This window comes from Budorcas taxicolor, chromosome 4 (genome assembly GCF_023091745.1).
Source record: "Budorcas taxicolor isolate Tak-1 chromosome 4, Takin1.1, whole genome shotgun sequence".
In the NCBI taxonomy this organism is placed as follows: Eukaryota; Metazoa; Chordata; class Mammalia; order Artiodactyla; family Bovidae; genus Budorcas; species Budorcas taxicolor.
In genome coordinates this window covers 10,745,783-10,765,744 of record NC_068913.1, presented here as the reverse complement: position 1 = coordinate 10,765,744, position 19,962 = coordinate 10,745,783, and positions in this window count along the sequence as shown.

The following is a 19,962-nucleotide window of genomic DNA, read 5'->3' as shown; positions in this document are numbered from 1 at the left end:
CTGACTCATTGGAAAAGGCCCTGATCCTGGGAGGGATTGTGGGCAGGAGGAGAAGGGGATGACAGAGGATGAGATGGCTGGATGGCATCACCGACTCGATGGACATGAGTTTGAATAAACTCCGGGAGTTGGTGATGGACAGGGAGGCCTGGCGTGCTTTTTCTTCATGAATAAAATTTAAAGGCAGTGATCAGTGACAGTGTTAGACACTCAGTGGTGTCCAACTCTTTGCAACCCCGTGCACTGTAGCCCACCAGGCTCCTGTGTCCATGGGATTCTCCAGACAAGAATACTGGAGTAGGTTGCCATTTCCTCCTCTAGGGGATCTTCCTGATGCAGGGATTGCACCGTGATTTCTTGCATTGTAGGCAGATTCTTTACAGTCTGAGCCCAGGGAAGACCCCAAAATAGTGATTGGAAGTGTACAAAATGTGAAACTCTTTCCTTCCCTCCTTTTGAAAACCTCCCAGTTGCCAACTCCCTTTTTCATGGAAACCATCATGATAAAGAATGGGTCCCATCTCCAGGCCTTTCCAGCTCCTTCTAGGCTTTCATGCCTCATCCCTCCTCACAAAGTCTTCTGATTCTCTTTAACTTCTCCAAGAAGAAGCTCTTCAGTGGTAACTTAAGATATATCTGACCAGTATAAATGTTATTAACTTCATTAATCGACTTCTAACTGCCTTTTTGTTTTATGAAGGAAGGATCAAAGCTCTGAGAAACAAACTACAAATAGCCCCACAATAGGAGCAGGATGGTATTTCAAAAGGAGGCATGAAAGGAAGCTCACCAACAGTGATACTTTTTCCTAATGGTTCTAAGAGGATAATTAAGTTGTTTATCACCTTTGATGCTTATAACCCTAACACAGGTGTTCCCTGGAAACCAATTAAAAATACTTACAGCTGATAAAGAGTGTCTCTCAGCTCAACAGATTTACTAATAATTTCAATCCCATTTGGAAAAGAATCTTGTCAGGTCTTTGGACACCAAAAGGCAACATTCACACTCATTTACACTTCAATGCCTGTGGTGATAAGCACACACAGGGTATTTACTCAGCCTCTCTTGATCTTAGTAGCAGTGTCCTCCAGAAAGCTTCCCTTGGCCATTGAATGTTAAGCTTAATTTCTGAGTATGAATTGTGCTCAGTAGTTTGGGATTTCCTTTGAAAGGCAATGGACCAGGATCTTTCTGACGTTAGCTTTACCTAATTGTCAGGAAGCAGTGGTGCCTTGAATCTGGGGCCCTAACTTTGTAACTTTCAGTGGACATCAAGTTGAAAATTTTATATTTCTTCGGACTCATAGAAGCCAGAAGGATTCTTTGTGAGAATCTCAGGTGGTAACAGTTGGCTTGGGCTTCCCTCACGGCTCAGATGGTAAAGAATCCACCTGCAATTCAGGAGATTCAGGTTTGATCCCTGGGTTGGGAGGATCCCCTGGAGGAGGGCATGGCAATCCACTCCAGCGTTCTTGCTTGGAGAATCTCCATGGACAGATGAGCCTGGTGGGCTACATTCCTTGGGGTCGCAAAGAGTCAGACACAACTGAGCAACTTACCCACGTACAACAGTGGGCTTATATGGCTGACTCAATGGAAGGTGGAACTCCCACTTGGTAAGTTTGGTCAGGACCCACTTGTTTCCTTACCTTCTGAGCAGTTGGTTCACTACCCCCATCCAGGTCCAATTCACATGCACTGACTATTTTTCCAGAAGTTATTTCAATCTAGTTGAAAAGCTCTTTGACAAAGTTCCTGCTTCTAAGTGTCTGAAGGCTCACTAGTTCTTTTGTGGGAACATTTGCTGGTTGATTGGTGGGTTGGTTCCACTCCTTTCATCTGCCTCAGCCTCATTCTGATCCCTCCTCCATGTCTTTAGAGCTATGTTAATTCTCAAGTCACTTTATTTCTTATTAGTTATTCACTCTTCATTTTGGGCAAGAGGTATGATTTTAGATTTAGGCATTTATCTTCTAGCCCTGCTGTTAAAGAGCTGTGTGGCTCTAGGCATTCCATGCTCCTCTCTGGAACTTTATTTCCTGTCCTTATTTAGAAGGAAAGGATTAGACCAAATGTGTGTGAAGGACCTTTCAGCCCTAAATTTAATGCCAGCTGGGAGCCCTAGGTAAGCAGAAGATACATTAAATTAGTCTTAAATGATTGAGCCTGAGATAACTTTGAGACATTCAGTGGACATACCAAATAGGCATATAGGTCTGGACCTAAGAGGGCAGTTTCCGGCTGGATGTACAGATTTTAGTCATATCCAACTCTTTGAGACCCCATGGACTATACAGTCCATGGAATTCTCCTGGCCAGGATACAGGAGTGAGTAGTCTTTTCCTTCTCCAGGGGATCTTCCTAACACAGGGATCAAACCGAGGTCTCCTGCATTGCAGGCAGATTCTTCACCAGCTGAGCCACAAGGGAAGGCCAAGAATACTGAAGTGCGTAGCCTATCCCTTCTCCAGGGGATCTTCCCAACTCAGGAATCAAACCTGGGTCTCCTGCATTGCAGGCGGATTCTTTACCAGCTAAGCTATCAGGGAAGCCCAGCTTAGGGAGTCATCAGCAAATAAATGGTGGTTGAAGATACAGAGAGTTTACCTGGAGGAGAGAACGTGAACTGGAAAGAGGGCCTAGGACTAAAGTCAAACTTTAATAGCCAGGTTGAGAAGGGAAAACTGGCAATGGAAGTGATTATGGAGGTGGAAGGAAAGCCCAGAGGATGCAGTGCCAGTGAAAGGGGCTTATTTCATGAAGCAGGGAGTGATCAACAGCATTAACTTTTGCGGAGAGATTAGCTGGGGGTGAAAAATAGCCATGTGACTGAACAACGTGAAATTAACCCATGACCTTTGAGCTGCTTTGATGGAATAGTAAGAGTGGAGCCAGGCTGGAGTGGGAAGAAGCGGAACTAGGATGAACTCACAGGGACAATGCGTGTTAAGATCTGTTACAAAATCGGTTTCTGAAGTGGATGGAGGAGACGGAGGAGTAGATCTAGGAGGTCTATGGGGTTGTGTGACATTGTTTTAAAAAGAGAGAGACTCAAGCATATATTTGTTCAACACAGATCAGACAATTACCTTGTACTCAGCCCGATTTAGGCGACGTAGCAAAGACTTAAGAAACCTTGTTGCAGTGGAATTCACTTTCTAGTGAGAAGGGACAGAGACAATCACTAAACACATAAATGCATAACACACCCACTGATGATAGTGTATGAAGACCAAAAAAGTGAAGAAAGGTGATAGAAACTATCCATAGGGGGAGTATTATTTTATACAATGAATGGTCAAGAAAGACCTCTCTGGTATATGGCTACTAGATATCACACACACACACACACACACACACACACACACACACACACACACACACACACACACGAAGATGAAGGATGCCCAGTCAAATCTGAACTGCAGAGAAGCAACAAATACCTTCCAGTACAAGTATATCCAGTGCAATACTGGGGGCATACTTACACTAAAAGATTATTTGTTGTTCATGCTAAGTTGCTTCAGTTGTGTCTGACTCTTAGCGACCCCATGGACTGTAGCCCGACAGGCTCCTCTGTCCAGGGGATTCTCCAGGCAAGAATACCAGGGTGGGTTGCCATTTCCTCCTCCAGGGGATCTTCCCGACTCAGGGACTGAACCCACGTCTCTTATGTCTCTTGCATTGGCAGGCAGGTTCTTCACCACCAGCACCGCCTGGGAGGCCCATTTGTTTCCCCTGTATTTAACCCAGCAAGCCCACTGTGGTCAGATGACATTTGCAGTGTTTAATGTCAGTGGAAACTCTCCAGTTAAAAGAGGTCAGTTGAATATAAAGGAGAGAAGGGAAGTTGTACTGGAGAGTGGTCTGAAGCCCCTGAGGATCATGAAGGGATGGGATCCGAAGGCCAGGTATAGGGGTGGACCCCAGACAGTGGAAGGAAGAGAGATTGTGTGTGGATGGGCAGTGGTATGTAAGCATGGAGGGAGGAGAGGAAAGCTTCCTGGGTGATTCCTTTGATGTTTCTCTGGGAGTGGGATGGAAAGACAGGGGCCAAGATGGGGAGTGTGTGGCAGGGAGCCGGGTTGGAGATTGAATAGAATGGAGATATGAGAAGAGGAAGATGCTGAGTTGGCCTGCCAGGCTGAGAGCTCTTTAGGACTGAGGTTGATTATTCATGGTCTCCATTATGCTTCCAGAGCACCCTGAAGATGGAAGCAGAGACACTCCGTCTATTTGCTGACCCCCTGCTCTACCCAACCCCAGGTTCCTGTAGGGACTGCTTGCTAAATACTCACACCCAGCATCCTCGCCCTGGGGCTTCTCCAGAGAATTGGACCCATTAAGCATTTAAGCTATTTTCCTCTAGTTGGAAAGATTGCTGTCCCTGTAGAAGCTACTTTAATAGCCCTACTTAGGAAAGGAGATGAAGTTGAAGATACTATCAAAAGAGCCATTTATGGAGCATCTGATTTTGACACACAAACTCCATCTTCACAGCCTGAAGTAAACTGGAGATCTGGCAATTAACCTGCTAATTTGAGCAGTATTGACAGTCAGTCAGCATAGATAACACAGTAAACTTGACTTTTGGGGGTTTTGGCTTTTGTCTCAATCATGTTTCACTTTCTGCCTCTTATATGCTCCTTCAATGTGGCATCTTCCTGTGTTTTAGTTGCACACAGTGCATTTGAGAAAGGGGCAAGTCATTTTGAACAAGTCAAAACATATTTTATTCACTATTAGCACTTTTCATGTCATAATCCTATTGTTGCCTTTTTAACAAGCATAATAATTGCTTTGCATTATTTCATTTATATGCAGACCATTTTTACAGCATGTACTTTCACGTTTCACAAACACAAGGCTGAATAGAGGGCGCCTTCTGAAATGAGAGTAACTAAGGTGAAGGTAACTTCCTCTGTTTTCTCTGCTGTGGAGATTAGCTCAGCAGGCCATTGTGCAGGGCTCCTATCCGAGCAAATCAAGAGCTCAGTGGGCAGCAGCATTTAGTGACATGTCCCTTCTGCCTATGAACACTTGAGTGCACGTGGGGTCAGCATCCAGCAGGAGACATGGAAACGCTCACCAATCCTGAAAAGACAGATTCGAGGTTGGGTGACGGGAGCCTGGGGCTTCCCTTGTGGCTCAGTGGTCAAGAATTTGCCTGCAATGCAGGAGACCCGAGTTTGATCCCTGGGTCAGAAAGATCCCCTGAAGGAGGGCACGGCAACCCACTTCCAGTATTCTTGCCTGGAGAATCCATGGACAGAGGAACCTGGTGGGCTACAGTCCATGGGGTCACAAAGAGTCAGACACGACTGAAGTGACTGAGCATGCACGCCCACAGGCAAGGGGGCAGTTCTGTGCAAAGAGGCCCCTCTTCCCTTCCCCCAAGGTGAGAGCAGGCTGAGAACCTTCAGAGATACACTTCAGAAGCACTTTTTTTTTTTTTTTTACGTGTGTGTGTGTGTGTGTGTGTGTGTGTATATATATATATATATATATATATATATATATAAACTTTTTATTTTGTACTGGGGCAAAAGAAAGTGAGGTGTTGTCACTTTGGTCATGTTTGACTCCTTGCGACCCCATGGACTGTAGCCCATCAGGCTCCTCTGTCCATGGAATTTTCCAAGCAATAATACTGGAGTGGGTTGCCATTTTCTCCAGGGGATCTTCCTAACCCAGGAATTGAACCTGTGTCTTCTGTATTGCAGGCAGATTCTTCACTATGTGAGCCACCAGGGAGGCCCCTGGATTAGAGTATAGCAGATACATAAACCATGTGTTGATAGTTTCACAGTGAAGCAGGAGGGACTCAGCCATACATGTATATCAGATACATGTACCCATTCTTCCCCCAAACCCCCTCCCATCCAGGCTGCCACATAACACTGAGCAGAGCTCCATGTGCCATACCACCTTCTCTGGATGAATTTAAATAGAAGAGGCAATCTGTAAACAACCTTTAATCAGTGACTTAGATCTAAAAAAAAGAGATGGGGTGGGGGGAGATATCAGGAGATATCAGATATTTAAGTAACATTTGATAGTTAAATGTGTGATATTTGGTCTTCTTGGCTTCCTTGGGTCTCATCCTCTGGGGACCTTTCCTCAGATGCATTTTTACGTGATGTGGAACTGCATTTCCGCCTGTCATCTGTAACTGCCTCATTCACATGCAGCTTGAGGCAGAAGTCTTCCAGCGTTTGTGAAGTGGGTGAAGGAGCAGAGGAGAATTCTCTCCAGGCCACGTGTTAGGAAATATTATCTCTTACATGTGAGAAAGACTGGTCCCCTGCCAGCTTTCTGGGTGTTTCTGTACAAAATCACTCTGGCCGGTCAAAAGCCCGTGAGGAATCGCTGCCCAGTTGTGACTGGGATCTTTGTTTCTTTCACAGAGTCAGAGAGTTCAGACGTGAAAGAGACCCGTGTACGTTGACCTTGTCCAATGGTCCCGAGATGTCCCACTGGCCTACACTGGGGGGTTACAATCACTTATGAACAAAGTGTCAGAGTTTTGCATCAGAAGGATTAAGGATTATTTCCAGGTTAATGTCACGTTCTCTCAATTGCATTTTGATGTGCTTTCTTGCCTGGGTGACAAAGCAAAGGTGCCATTTCCCGTAGTCTGTGTGTCTCTGTGACCATGGGCTGTGCTTATGAACAGTATCTACCATGAAGACATGGAGGAATAAAGGTTGAGAAGTTAGTCACCCTGAGCTGATGGCTGTCTCACACCCACTGGCCTGCTGGTCAGGGTCAAGGTGCAGCTGCAGTGTTAGCAACACCTCTTCCAAGTACTTGGGGGTGTGGCCTCAGAGATCTAAGGGGCAGCCTGTGGTTTTGAACTTTTACCGGAGTGGCAAGTAGCAAAGGCTACTTGCCCTTGAACCTCTGTCTTTCAGCCCTTGGACAAGAAAAATGATTGCATTGGTTTTGAGGAGGATTACAAACCCTATATCCCAACTCTGTCTTTTGGAGAAGGTCCCATTAAATGTCACTGCTTACCCTCAGACATGAAAGTGTGTTAGTCTATCAGTCATGTCCAATTCTTTGCAATCCCACGGACTGTAGCCCACCAAGCTCCTCTCTCCACGGGGATTCTCCAGGCAAGAATTCTGGAGTGGGGTGCCACTCCCTTCTCCAGGGGATCCTCCCGACCCAGGGATCAAACCCAGGTCTCCCACATTGCAGGCAGGTTTCTTTACCATCTGAACCACCAGAGGAGTGCCTAAGACATGGAAGTAAGGCAGATTCTGTTTTGTACCATCTCTTGTGTTGAACAGACAAAATGAAGTGGAGAATCATCCAGTTAATCAACATTAATTAACACATATAAGGAACTTGGAAAATTAAAGCCAAGACCCACATGTTCCTCCTAAAAGCAGGCTTGCTTTTAAGAATATTATTGCTCCATTTTATTTTCAATTTGTGGATAGCATATCAGAGATAGAATATTCAGCTTCTGCTTTCTTAGTAAAAATTCCAATCCTGTCTTTTGACAAAAAAGACCTGCTATTACTCCACTGCTAGTTCAGGGACAATTTAAGACAAACAGAACAGACACATATACAAAACAAAGGAACAAAAGCCCATCTTTATTCTGTGTATCAGAGCACATCGATACACCTTTATTTCACACACTTGACTTTATAGTTTTTAACCTTCCATGCTGATTTACTTATAAGAATAAGGTATGGGATTTAAATAATCTACTTTAGAATATAAATTATCAGCTGAATAAGTAGAGGTTACTCATTGGATAAAAATGAATTTTCCCCTTTGAGAGAACCCATTATATGTTGCCTTGTACATTCAGCTATCAACAGTTTCTTCTAAACCCATGCAATAAATCAGTTTTCAAATGATGATGGTGACTGCCTTGCAAGAGGCATAATACTTCTTTCTCTGTATATCTACTGAGTGTTAAATACATTGAGAGCTTAGCAGTTAAAACCAATATAGTTAGGTCATTTATATTTGGTCAATAATGAAGAGAATCCACTATATTTAAACCAAGCCTTACAAAGCACTTCTCATGTATTATTTCCGTTGGATTTTACAGAAGACTATAGGAAAAGGAATCGCTAAACAAATTGTGTAACATCCGGCAATGGAGCAGTTTGCAACCATTAAGGCGCGATCAGTATGAAGTGGGATGATGCCACACTATGGATAAAGGGATAAATTATAGAGCAACATGTACAACATGATTCCATTTTCATTAAAAATTGATATGTGTGACTTTTACATACATTTAGGTAAATATATATTGTGTCTTGGCATGGGCCTAGAAACTATGCCTTGAGCTCTGGGATGACACAGAAGGGGAGGAGAAGGAAACACTGCCCCTCCATCTTCAGAAAGCACAGGGCTTCCTTCATGGCTCAGATAGGAAGGAATCCACCTGCCAGTGTAGGAGACTGGGTTCGATCCCTGGGTCAGGAAGATCCCCTGGAGAAGGGCATGGCAACCCACTCAGACAGAGGGACCTGGCAGGCTACAGTCCATGCGGTCCCAAAGAGTTGGATACGACTGAGCAACTAACATTTTCACTTTCAGAAAGCACAAAGTATGAATGATTTAACTATTTTCTGTCTTTCTGCATTTTCACATGCAAAACTTTCCAAAAACATTGTCTTCATTTTGAGGATGAAAAAGCAAGGCTCAGATTTTAAGTGATTCTTGCAAAGTCAGGCCACGCACTCTTCGAACCCAGGCTTCCCAATCTGATTCTTCAGCAGTGGCTCTGGCTACCGTATGACCAGAACAGAGCGTCTGAACTGTTGACTAGGTTGGAAAAGATCTACCATTCAATGTTCCTTCGTAAGACTTCTTGGTCTCCAGCAACCAAGTGTTAGCCTAGTTAGCATATAAAAATATAAAATATAAGCTGCTAACTGCTTGTATTTTCTTTCTGGGAAGAAGGTAGCCCACTTGAGTGTGTCCGGATGGAAACCCGGAAATTTGTGTTCCTACCCGAGTTGTACGTGTGGGGTGAACCCCTGAACACTGTATCTCAGTTTCCTCACCTGTGAAAATATTGTGCTGACCTACTTTCCCGGGATCACTGGGTGGGCCACTTCATGATTTAAAACTGCTTTGAAAATACAAAGCTCCATTGAAATTGTTTGTCAAGGGTTCCTCCTGGCTTCACCTTCCTTCCTTCTCATGCCCTTCTCTGGCATATAAGCCCTCCCGACTTGGTGTTTTTCTAATCAAAAAGCATACAAAATTAAGCAGTAATTTTCAAATCAGAAATATGTCCTCCAATATTTGGTTCAAATGAGAATGGAGTCATTCTTTCTCTTAAACCTGAATAAAAAGTGTGTGTGTGTGTATGTGTGTGTGTGTGTGTGTACATGTTTAACACAATCAAGCAGAAGCTCACTGGATCTGGAGGCAGCTTGCAATGCTCGCATCATGAGGGCACATCTCTGGCTTCATGTGGTGTTATGAGGCTTAACATCACCTGGACAGTAGGATTTAGTGGCACAGACTGAAGAGGGGAGGCAGAAATTGTTTCCACTTCTTCTCTCTCCCCTTACTCACTTTTTAAAATTTTTATTTATTTTTAATTTGAGGATGATTGCTTTACAGTATTGTGTCAGCTTCCACCATACATCAACATGAATCAGCCATCGGTATACAACTGTCCCCTCCCTCTTGAACCTCCCTCCCATCTCCTATCCCACCCCACCCCTCTAGGTTGTCACAGAGCACCAGGTTTGAGCTCCCTACATCATACAGCAAATTCCTGCTGCTGCTGCTGCTGCTAAGTCGCTTCAGTCGTGTCCGACTCTGTGTGACCCCATAGACGGCAGCCCACCAGGCTCCCCCGTCCCTGGGATTCTCCAGGCAAGAACATTGGAGTGGGTTGCCATTTCCTTCTCCAAAGCATGAAAGTGAAAAGTGAAAATGAAGTCGCTCAGTCGTGTCCAACTCTTCGTGACCCCATAGACTGCAGCCCACCAGGCTCCTCCGTCCATGGGATTTTCCAGGCAAGAACACTGGAGTGGGGTGCCATTGCATCTTACACATGGTAGTTTATTTGTTTCCATGCTACTTCCTTAATTCCTCCCACCCTCTCCTTCCCCACTGTGTCTGCAAGTCTGTTCTCTAGGTCTGTGTCTCCACTGACAGATGAACGGATAAGGAAGTTGTGGTACATATATGCAATGAAATATTGCTCATTCACTTTCCCTGCCTGGCCCACGACTGCCCTCACCCCAGTCTATGGGGAAGTGGTGACAAAGGATCAATAAAGCACCATGGAAATAAAAAGAAGAAAAAGAGAGCAGGGAAAGGAAACCAAGAGTTTACAGGAGCTGCTTTCAACAACTCAAATATTGGTGAGTGAAAGTGAAAGTCTCCACCAAGAATAGAGTGCCTCCTCCCACCCCACCTCCCACCCTGATGCGGCTGCGGGACGACGAGCAGATGTGGGTGGTCACAGTGTAGGTCTGCCCCGTGGAACACTTTCAGCCGGGTGCAACACAGACCTGAGGAATGCCAACCCTCTAAGTTACAGCTGGAATCCCTTCAATCACTCTCTCTTCTTTTATATTTGAATATTTCTGACATTTTCTGTGTTAATCCTGAGTTTGGGGTTGGTAAAAATGCCTTTCTCCAAATACATCATTCTTTCCTTGGGCCATAAACATCCTGTCACTGTCCCCATACCTACACCTGTGTACAACGGGGAGCTCAGAAGGGTGAATGAACACAGTTCTCCATGCTGTCCAGCCTGTCGGCTGTTCTGCGATTCTGGGATTGTCTCCAGACTCCTGGCAGCTGATTCTGGCGATGGGCATGCTTTTGGTTTAAAGGGGTTTCTCTGGTTCATGATCATCCCTAATACATTCATGAAGACCTCACAAAACCCATTTTAAGAAAAAGAGAATTGACTCGTTTTCCTCTCCGACATGCTCTCAGACTCAGGTTGTGTTTTCTTAGATTCTTGAGGGAGAAAGGAATCTCTGTGCATTTCCTGCCCAGTCACCCAATGGGTTTCCAAAATGCCTCTCCAACTTCTCCACGAGGTGGGCTCCCAGCCTCCGGTTGAAGCTCTTTCCTTCTTAGAACAACTCTGATGGAAAGGCCTCTGCCACACGGAGTGGAGGTCGCGGTGGCTCGGGCAGAGGTCCGCCCTGGAGTTCTGCTCCTGGGACCATGGAGAATAAACCTAGTCTGTCTTGAAGATGACTCTCACATGCCTCCTCCATCTCATAAGTTGTCCTCGAGTCTTTTGTCCTCCTGACTGAACAGTCTTGCTCCCTTCCTTCTACTAAACAGCTGCCTGGCTGTTGCAGGTATCATGGCCTGTGGGACAGAGATAAAGCCCTCTGAGTCCTAGAACCCCATCAGGCCTGTGGATGGAAGAAACGTGAGCATCCATACCTTCTCTCCTTTGCACGCAAGTGCCCACACCCAGTACTTCTGCTGAGGGCAGGCACTCAGGGCGTGTGCCCACCTTCCTTCCCTCCATCCAAATATGTCCTGAGGGGCATGGTGCCCGCTTCACACCTGCTCCCTCTCTGAGGCCTCAGCAAGGGTGAGGCTGGGCATTAGGAACTGACAGACAGTCCCTTCATGATGTCATCCTCAGAAGGAATCACCTCAATCTTTGGGTCACCCCACTCAGGTTTAAAATTCCAGGGAGGCAAAGTTTGATTGTCCAGCAGTAGGCAAGGAACCTTGGTTGACACAAACACTCTGCTGGACTTAGGGGACATCATGCTGGTTTTCCTAGAGCAGGGAGAGTGAATTCCCAGTGGACCTAACAGCTGTCTATTAGTACAGGTGACATCATTCCTGTTTTATTTTTTCCAGCTTCAAGTGCACTTTGCTTCACATTGAATAAAATAATGTACCTCAAGCAATCATTTTGCTGGTTAAATAGTCAACTTACACAATTAAATGGACTGAAGCTCTGACTAATTATAAGCATAATGATGAGAACACAGATTCAGGAAGCCCAGACTAATGTGACATAATCTTTGTTTTATAGATTAGGAAACTGCAACTCAGAGAAGCTGTGCAGATCTCCCCAGGTTACACAGAAAATAAGTGGCAGGGCCAGGGTTTCAACCTAGACCCTTCGCACTCTATAAAGTCCAGGTGCCTCCCATTCCTCCTTGCTGCCTGTTTGCCTGACCTGCCTGTGGATATTGATATTTGGAGTCGAGCTATGCCTGGTAGGAGAAGAAGAGGGTGACAGAGGATGAGGTGGTTGGATGGCATCACCGATTCAATGGACATGAGTTGGAGCAAATTCCGGGAGAGAGTGGAGCACAGACAGCCTGACGTGCTGCAGTCCATGGGGCTGCAAAGAGTCAGACATGACTTAGCAACTGAACAGCAAATGCCTGGTAGGCAGAAACTCTGCTATCAGTCCTATATCTGGGTCATCCTCCTTCGTTTCCACTCCAGTTCTTCATGGACCGCTCCAGAAACATCTTTCTGTCCCTTAGCAGGAGCCTATTTTGCTGTGAGGAAATAGCCATGTTCTGCTTGCCCTAATAGGAGATAAGAGAACAGCCAACCACAGCCCTTCCCTCCAGTTTCTCCCATGTTTTGCCCTGAGGACCAACACACAATGCTCCTTTCTCTACATGCTGACCTTCTAAATATTTGAAAGGGGCTATCTGTCCCACCCAGATCTTCTTTTCACAAAGCTAAATATTCCCATTCCTTTAATGATTCCTCATACCGCCATCCCATATGACCACATGGGGATAATTTCCATATGTCGGCTAATTCTCCAGAACTTACATCAGATGAGAATCTGGCTCTGAATGAAAAGAAACTATTTCCTCTTGCTTTCTCTTTCTGATTCATTAGATTTCACATAAACCTTTCTGATGACTACCTGCTGTTTTCCAATTCAGCTGCAACCCAGTATGACTCACTAGGCAAAATTCTTTTTCTTCAGTCTTCGTTTATCATTTCCCACCAACCTAGAGCCTGGAAAATCTCCCTTCAGAAGCGCTAGCCCATGGGCAATGTGTGTCCACTAAAAAGGCCGGGTTTGATTCGGTGCCATGCTTCAGTTTATACATAGTCATATGACATTTTAAAATCAAGGTTTTTGTTCAATGTAAATAATTTTAAGTTTGAACAGCTGTAATCACATCCTCCAAAGAAAATACCCTGGAAATTGGCTGAGGGTGTTGCATGCCAGATTCTCCCCCTCAAATCTCTTTAATTGTTCTTTCCATTTTTCAAAAAAGAAACTAGAGATTTGAAAATTGTTTGAGGTTTTGAGCATTTACAGGGCATTTCCTCACAAAGACATTAGTTTCTGAAACAGTGTCTGATTATATAAATAGTCATGGGACCTCCAAGTTTGAGCTGGAAGAAAGGGAAAAGAAGGAGACTTGCAAATGGAGGGAAAGCAGCTTAGGATTTTTCTGGTCTGAATCTTACAGCTAGGCAGCTTGGAAGTCTGGTGCTGGCATGTTGTGGAATTAAATAAATACATGCAGAGTTGGACTGAATGACTCCATATACTAGGCTCAGCCTGTGATCAGCCCAATCAAATATTCCCATCCTCTTACTCTTCAAACCATGATTCAAAATTCACCATTTCCAATCTGCATGTCATAGAAAACGAGCTGAACTCAAACAGCAGCACTTATTGTCAGTTCTGCAATCAATGAACTATGTATCTTTAAAAAAAAAAATCTTACAAAAATTATTGTTTGTTTGGCTGTGTGAGGTCTTAGTTGAACATACAAGATCTGCATTCTTCATGCAAACTTAGTTGTGGCATGTGGGAGCTAGTTCCCTGAGCAGGGATTGAACCGGAGCACAGAGTCTTAGCCACTGGACCACCAGGGAGGTCCCTGAACTGTGTATCTTTGAACAACTTACTACATAATTTGAAGACCTTTTCCATAGAACCATTGGTCAGTAACCATCTCTCTAGAGAGATGATCTTTAAAGATGAGTCTGTGGTAAGTGGAAGGAGCCGTTTCTATTGCTCTATGGTGTTATTTCACCTGGAACAAAGAGAGAGCGAGTTTCTGTGCTTCACTGGCCTCAGTATATGCGGGCTGCAGAATGAATTGCTAAGCCAAGCTGGTATCTTCTGTGCTCACCGGTCATAGGTTTACGGAATGCAGAACCCCAGAACTAGAAGACTCATTAGGAATCATCTAGTGCAAACCTTTGCCTGTTGCAAAAATTGCCTCCGCAACAGCTCTGAGCAGGGGCATTTAAGGTGGTGGATACTTCAGTACATAAGAGTAGGGTGCCTGCTGCCTTCCAATGCAGATCGCTCCATCCTGAGATGATTCTAAACATTATACCCTTTCTGTATTGAACTGAAACCCAGCACCTCTTGGTGAGGCTTATGCCCTCTAGAGCCACAGAGAATAATACCTGCACTGTCCCTGAACTTTCCAATTTCTTTCAACCAGTCTTTATATTACTTAATTCCCAGACCCCTGACTTCCTTGGTTGCCTTTTCAACGTGCTGGTCCTCCTGCTGTGTGAGCATCCCGGATATGTAGAAGTCTAGAGTAGAAGCCCTATGAGGGCCAAAGCTGTGTTTGTTTCTCTAGCAACTAGTAATGCCTGACATGTTGTTGATCCTCAAAGAATATTTTCTGAATGAATGACTCCGACCATTTCTTTAGTTGCCTTGTATAGAACTCCAAAGACTGTTGCAAGTCCGCTCTCCTCCTAAGAGGATGGGAAATTATACCCTTTGTGTTTAATTTGAATAAAGAGACCATCTCTTTCTCACAGGCAGAACCAGGTTAGACTTGCTGAAAGGCTGATAACATATGCTTCAAAATCGTAAATGATGTAGAAACATTACTAGAGAATAAATTAGATGGCAACTTTGGCTCAACATGTGTTATACTGATGTTTTTCAATACCTTTGTGATTCATACAGTTTTCTAGGCTCTTTTGATTAATAAGAGAAAAACTTATAAATCAGCAAGAAGAGGAACTGTGGAGTTTTGCCTTACTCAGAATAAGTAATCACCTGAACTCTGCAGAAGGTCACTCCTGGCACTTGGCTACACAGAACAGATAGTTCACGACTTACTTTGTTGTGCACCCCTTGAACTGATTTCGGGGGTGAGTGGGTGTTTGAGGGACTCAAGGGGAGTAAAATACAGCTGTCGAATTCATTAATGTTCACTTGAAAAGCAAAGAACACAAAAGTCCTGTGATTTTCTCTCAACATTCCCAGGCCCCATGGACAGGCTCTGGCTCGTCCTCGACCAACAGAAGACCAAGGTCTTCTCTCCACCATGGCCGAAGGCGGTCTGTGGCTTCCCTCTCTGGGAAGTGCTGAGATCAGCAGGCATCTCCATCTGAGGAAGAGGAAACAGTCTACTAATGGGACTTCTTATCCTTCCATAAAACCACTTCCAGTTTTAGCGAAATTGAGTTAATGTGAACATATTTTTCTATGGTACTGTCTTTCAGTGAGCTTTCTGTGTGTGTGTGTGTGTGTGTGTGTGTGTGTGTGTGTGTGCGTGTGTGTGTCTGTATAGACATGTGTACTTTGTTTCATTTTAATACTCTCACAAACAGCCAGGAGACTGCAGAGGGCATGGCCAATCAGTCCTCTAGTTCCTGGCAAGGAATCATAAACTGCTGGAAATCAGCTTTAAAAGCTTTTTTGGCCCCTCACGTTATGATTAAGCTAAACCTAACAAGGATCTGAGTGGGGGAAAGGAGGCAGTATGCTTTCCAAGGAAACTAGCCTGAAACTATATATAGAGACATGGTATCTACAAATTCTGGAAAAAGAAAGAAAAAGAGAGTTTTCAATATCTTCTTCTCTTCCTAAAGTTTGAAATAACACTTAAAGCCAACATAATTACAGCATTTATTTCTAATCAACATCTTTTTCGTCAGCCTTCTTCCACCTCGACCTCATATAACCTTTGCCACTGAAAACTGCCTCATTTAAACTAAAAAAATAAAAGGTGTTCCTACAGTGGTTCATTGGTAGAGAATCTGCCTGCTAATGTGGTGACCCACGTTCGATCCCTGGTCCGGGAAGATTCCACATACCATGGAGAGACTAAGGCTGTGTGGAAAAAAAAACAAAACAAAACACAACAACTCATGATCATATATGTTTCTAGTTTTTCAGCGAAGACCTACAGTTTATTATAGAAAAAAATAAACGACTAACAACAAAATCTGTTCTTTACTTGGTGATCCTGGACTGACTTTTTCTCAGATGATATCGGTTTGTTTTCACTGGGAAGCAATACCTGTTGAGGAACAGGATTCTGTCTGAAAAGAGATGATAACAAGTCACAGAAAAGATTAAATGTCCACCAACAGGTTTTCACTTTTCCCAAACTTCCTAGACCAAAACCTCTCTAGACCTGTCTGTAACTCCCGCAGAAAGACGTCACTAAGGGCTCTCCGTGGCTGTCTTCCTTCGAGTACCTGCTTTTCCTAAGGCTCTTGGTTGGAATTGTCCCCTGCTAAGCTCCAGCAGTCTGACTCACCCTCGGGACTGGAGTGGAAGGGCCTTCCACACTGTGAAGTTCAAGGCTTCTATAAAAGAAGGTCAGACAGCGTAACCGCAACTGGGCTTAAATAAAGGCCCAGGGGAAAAGGCAAAATAATTCTGGGGCCAACTCCCAGGTTTTACTGAGGACTTGTTGATTTTAGTTTTCTTTTCTGCTTTTATTCAGATAAAAGGTTCAGTGTAAGGTGTTTATATGTGACTTCTTGACCTCCCGCGTGATTACTCAAAAGCATGCAGTGGGAAGACTTTAATCCAAAGCTATCTCTCTAGCATCACATCTTACAACTTTTGGTGCGGAGAGCTGGAGATGCCATTGTAATGTTATTTACTTGTTTATGGTTCTGTCTCTCCTGCTCAGCTGGAAACTTTATCAAAGGCAAGAACTCTGTCCTTTGTGTCTTTTTTTTTTTTTTAATCCCCAAAGTCTTGTTTAATGCCTGGTACATAGCCAATAAGTATTTGCTGAATTAATCCATGAAGGTAAGTTGAAAGGATGCCATTGACTTTAATTGTTATTACTGGCGAGACCTTCTGTGGGCAAATAAATGCCTCCACTATGGGTCTGGTAACCACTGTGTCTTTCGAGGCCCAGTGTTAAGCCCTTTTTTCATTTTTCCTCCCAAGCATGGAGCCTGAGAAGGCTCAGCTTGATTTCCAGGGTTGGATCATGCTGAGTGCAGACCCCGGTTCCATAATCCATTTCTTTCTGAGGCTGTTGGCATCTTTAGAGTCAGGAAGTAACATCTGCTTCAGTGAGCTGATTACCAATGAGGAAAAAAAGGAGGTAAAGGCCAGCGTTAGGTGGGGTCTGGCTTTGCTTCAAAGCTGGCATATGGCTTGTATCTTAATGAGAGAGTTTACATATTCAGGAAAGATACATCTGAAGGGCAAATTAACCGGTTCAAGACCAATGCAGTGTTGTTGACTAGCTTGCTCTGAGTCAATGGCACACTGTCTGGTAAAAGCTGCCCGCTCAGTTCTCACTGATTTACTGTGGCTGGGGCCCTGTTTGCATCAAGCCAGGATAACGACAGTGATTCCTCCTGTGATCCACCCTCCTGGGGGTCTTCGCACCAAATCCTGTTCCATACACTAGAATGTTAATATCTCTGAAACACCATCTTCATTGCTTAAAAACTTGTTTTCTGGCATTCAGGTATATCCATGAAGCTCTGGTCTTAATCCATATTTTCATTCTACCTCCCGACAGACTTCCCAACCAACGCTCCATCCCGCCAGCCTGGTCCACTCACTCACACATGGTCTCCTGACTCTGTCCTGCCCTGCTTGTTGGTCCTGTTAGTCTGCAAGTCCTGTCTCCACTGCTTCCTATCTCCAAGCCCTGCCCACCTGTCCAGGTTCACTTTAAGCTTCATCGGTTCCACAAAGCCTTCTGTCATCATTCAAGTCCTCGGCAACATGCCCTCTGAACACTTAAGGAACTGCTGGATACTGGGAAGGGACTAATGTGTAGGGCAGTTTTTTAAAAATATATATTTAGTTTTGGTTTCCCTAGGTCTTTGTTGCTCCACGAGGGCTTTCTCTAGCTGTGGTGAGTGGTGGCTGCTCTTTGTTGCCGTGCCTGGGCTTCTCAGTGTAGTGGCTTCTCTTGTTGCAGAGTGCGGGCTCTAAGGTGCATGAGCTCAGGACTTGTGGTGTGTGGCTCTAGGGTACGTGGGCTTCAGTACTTGCAGCACACAGGCTCGGTAGATGCAGCTTGCGGGCCCTAGAGTGTGTGGGCTTAGTACTTGCAGCACACAGGCTCAGTAGATGCAGCTTGTGGGCCCTAGAGTGTGTGGGCTTCAGTAGTTACGGCAAATAGGCTTAGTTGCTTCATAGTATGTGGAATCTTCCCAGATCAGGGATTGAACCCATGTCCCCTGCATTGGCAGGTGGATCCTTATCCACTGTGCCACCAGGGAAGTCCTAATGTGTACTATATTTTAAGTATCCTTGGATTCAAATGTATTCAATGGGATAGAGCATAGTTTCTTTGAAATCTCAGTGTTGGCTCAGTCCCATGTGGAGAACTCCTGTGGTACAGAAACCAGAGACTCAATCTAATGAGATAAAACCAGTATTTCAGGATGAGATGCTCTATCCACTTCATCCCCTTCGTCCCTTCCAATCATTGTCACATTAAATCTCAGAGTTATGTCTTGAGGATGAGTAGTATCAGTCAGAGAAAGGTTTTAGTCTTAGGAGGACTCCACTCTGAAGAATTGGAAGATCTAGGTGAAAAGAATCTGCTGTTTGAGTGGTGATAGCTTGCAGTGGGATGAGCTCCAGTGGTAGCTTGATTGGTTTGGATATAGGGAATGGTGGCAGAATGAAGCTGAGATCCCCAAGGAGAAATGGGTAGAAATGGATGAAGGAGAGGATCCCAAGGGAAAGGGTGTGTCCAGGCATCTATGCCACACAGCACAGTGGAAGGTGGCTTGATGAGGATAGCAACACTGGCAACAAGAGCCCATCGTATCCTTTGGACTCTATGGATTTCTGGCAACCATGAGTAAGACTGCATTATTTCTGGTGGTGAACTGATCATGTACTCATTTTCTGGAGATGTAGGAGATAAGGGCTGGGATACTTCAGCTTGTAAGGGACTAGATCTGAGGGCTCTACCTCAGAGATTCTCCTATGGAAAACAGGAGGAAGAGGCAGTGGTGATGGTGGTGGTGGGATGAAGGTAACACTGAGAGAAAATTAGCTGGTTGGTTCATGGTGCCATAACAGAAGAGAAAGCCATTTATCTAACGGCAGTTACATACATTTTGGTGGAAATGCCTAGAAGAAAATAACTTCTAAAGTGCTAAACTTAGCGTCTAAACCTTGCCACTTATTCCACACGTGCTCTTGGTGCTCATAAGGTAGGATCTTGTTTTTAAAAGACATGTTTTTCAAACTTTTTTGATGGCTACCTGTACTAAAATATATCCTACACAGGCTCATGTTTCATGGAGGGGGAACCAAATGTTACTAAGAATAAAGACAATGCATTTTGGTATTTTCTAATCTGGTAAAGTCTTTGGACTGTGAAGACAGCTGAGCGCTGAAGAATTGATGCTTTTGAACTGTGGTGTTGGAGAAGACTCTTGAGAGTCCCTTGGAAATCCAACCAGTCCATTCTAAAGGAGATCAGTCCTGGGTGTTCATTGGAAGGAACGATGCTAAAGCTGAAACTCCAGTACTTTGGCCACCTCATGCGAAGAGTTGACTCATTGGAAAAGACTCTGATGCTGGGAGAGATTGGGGGCAGGAGGAGAAGGGGACGACAGAGGATGAGATGGCTGGATGGCATCACTGATTCGACGGACCTGAGTTAGAGTGAACTCCGGAGTTGGTGATGGACAGGGAGGCCTGGCGTGCTGCGATTCATGGGGTTGCAAAGAGTCAGACACGACTGAGCGACTGGACTGAACTGAACTGAACGTCTT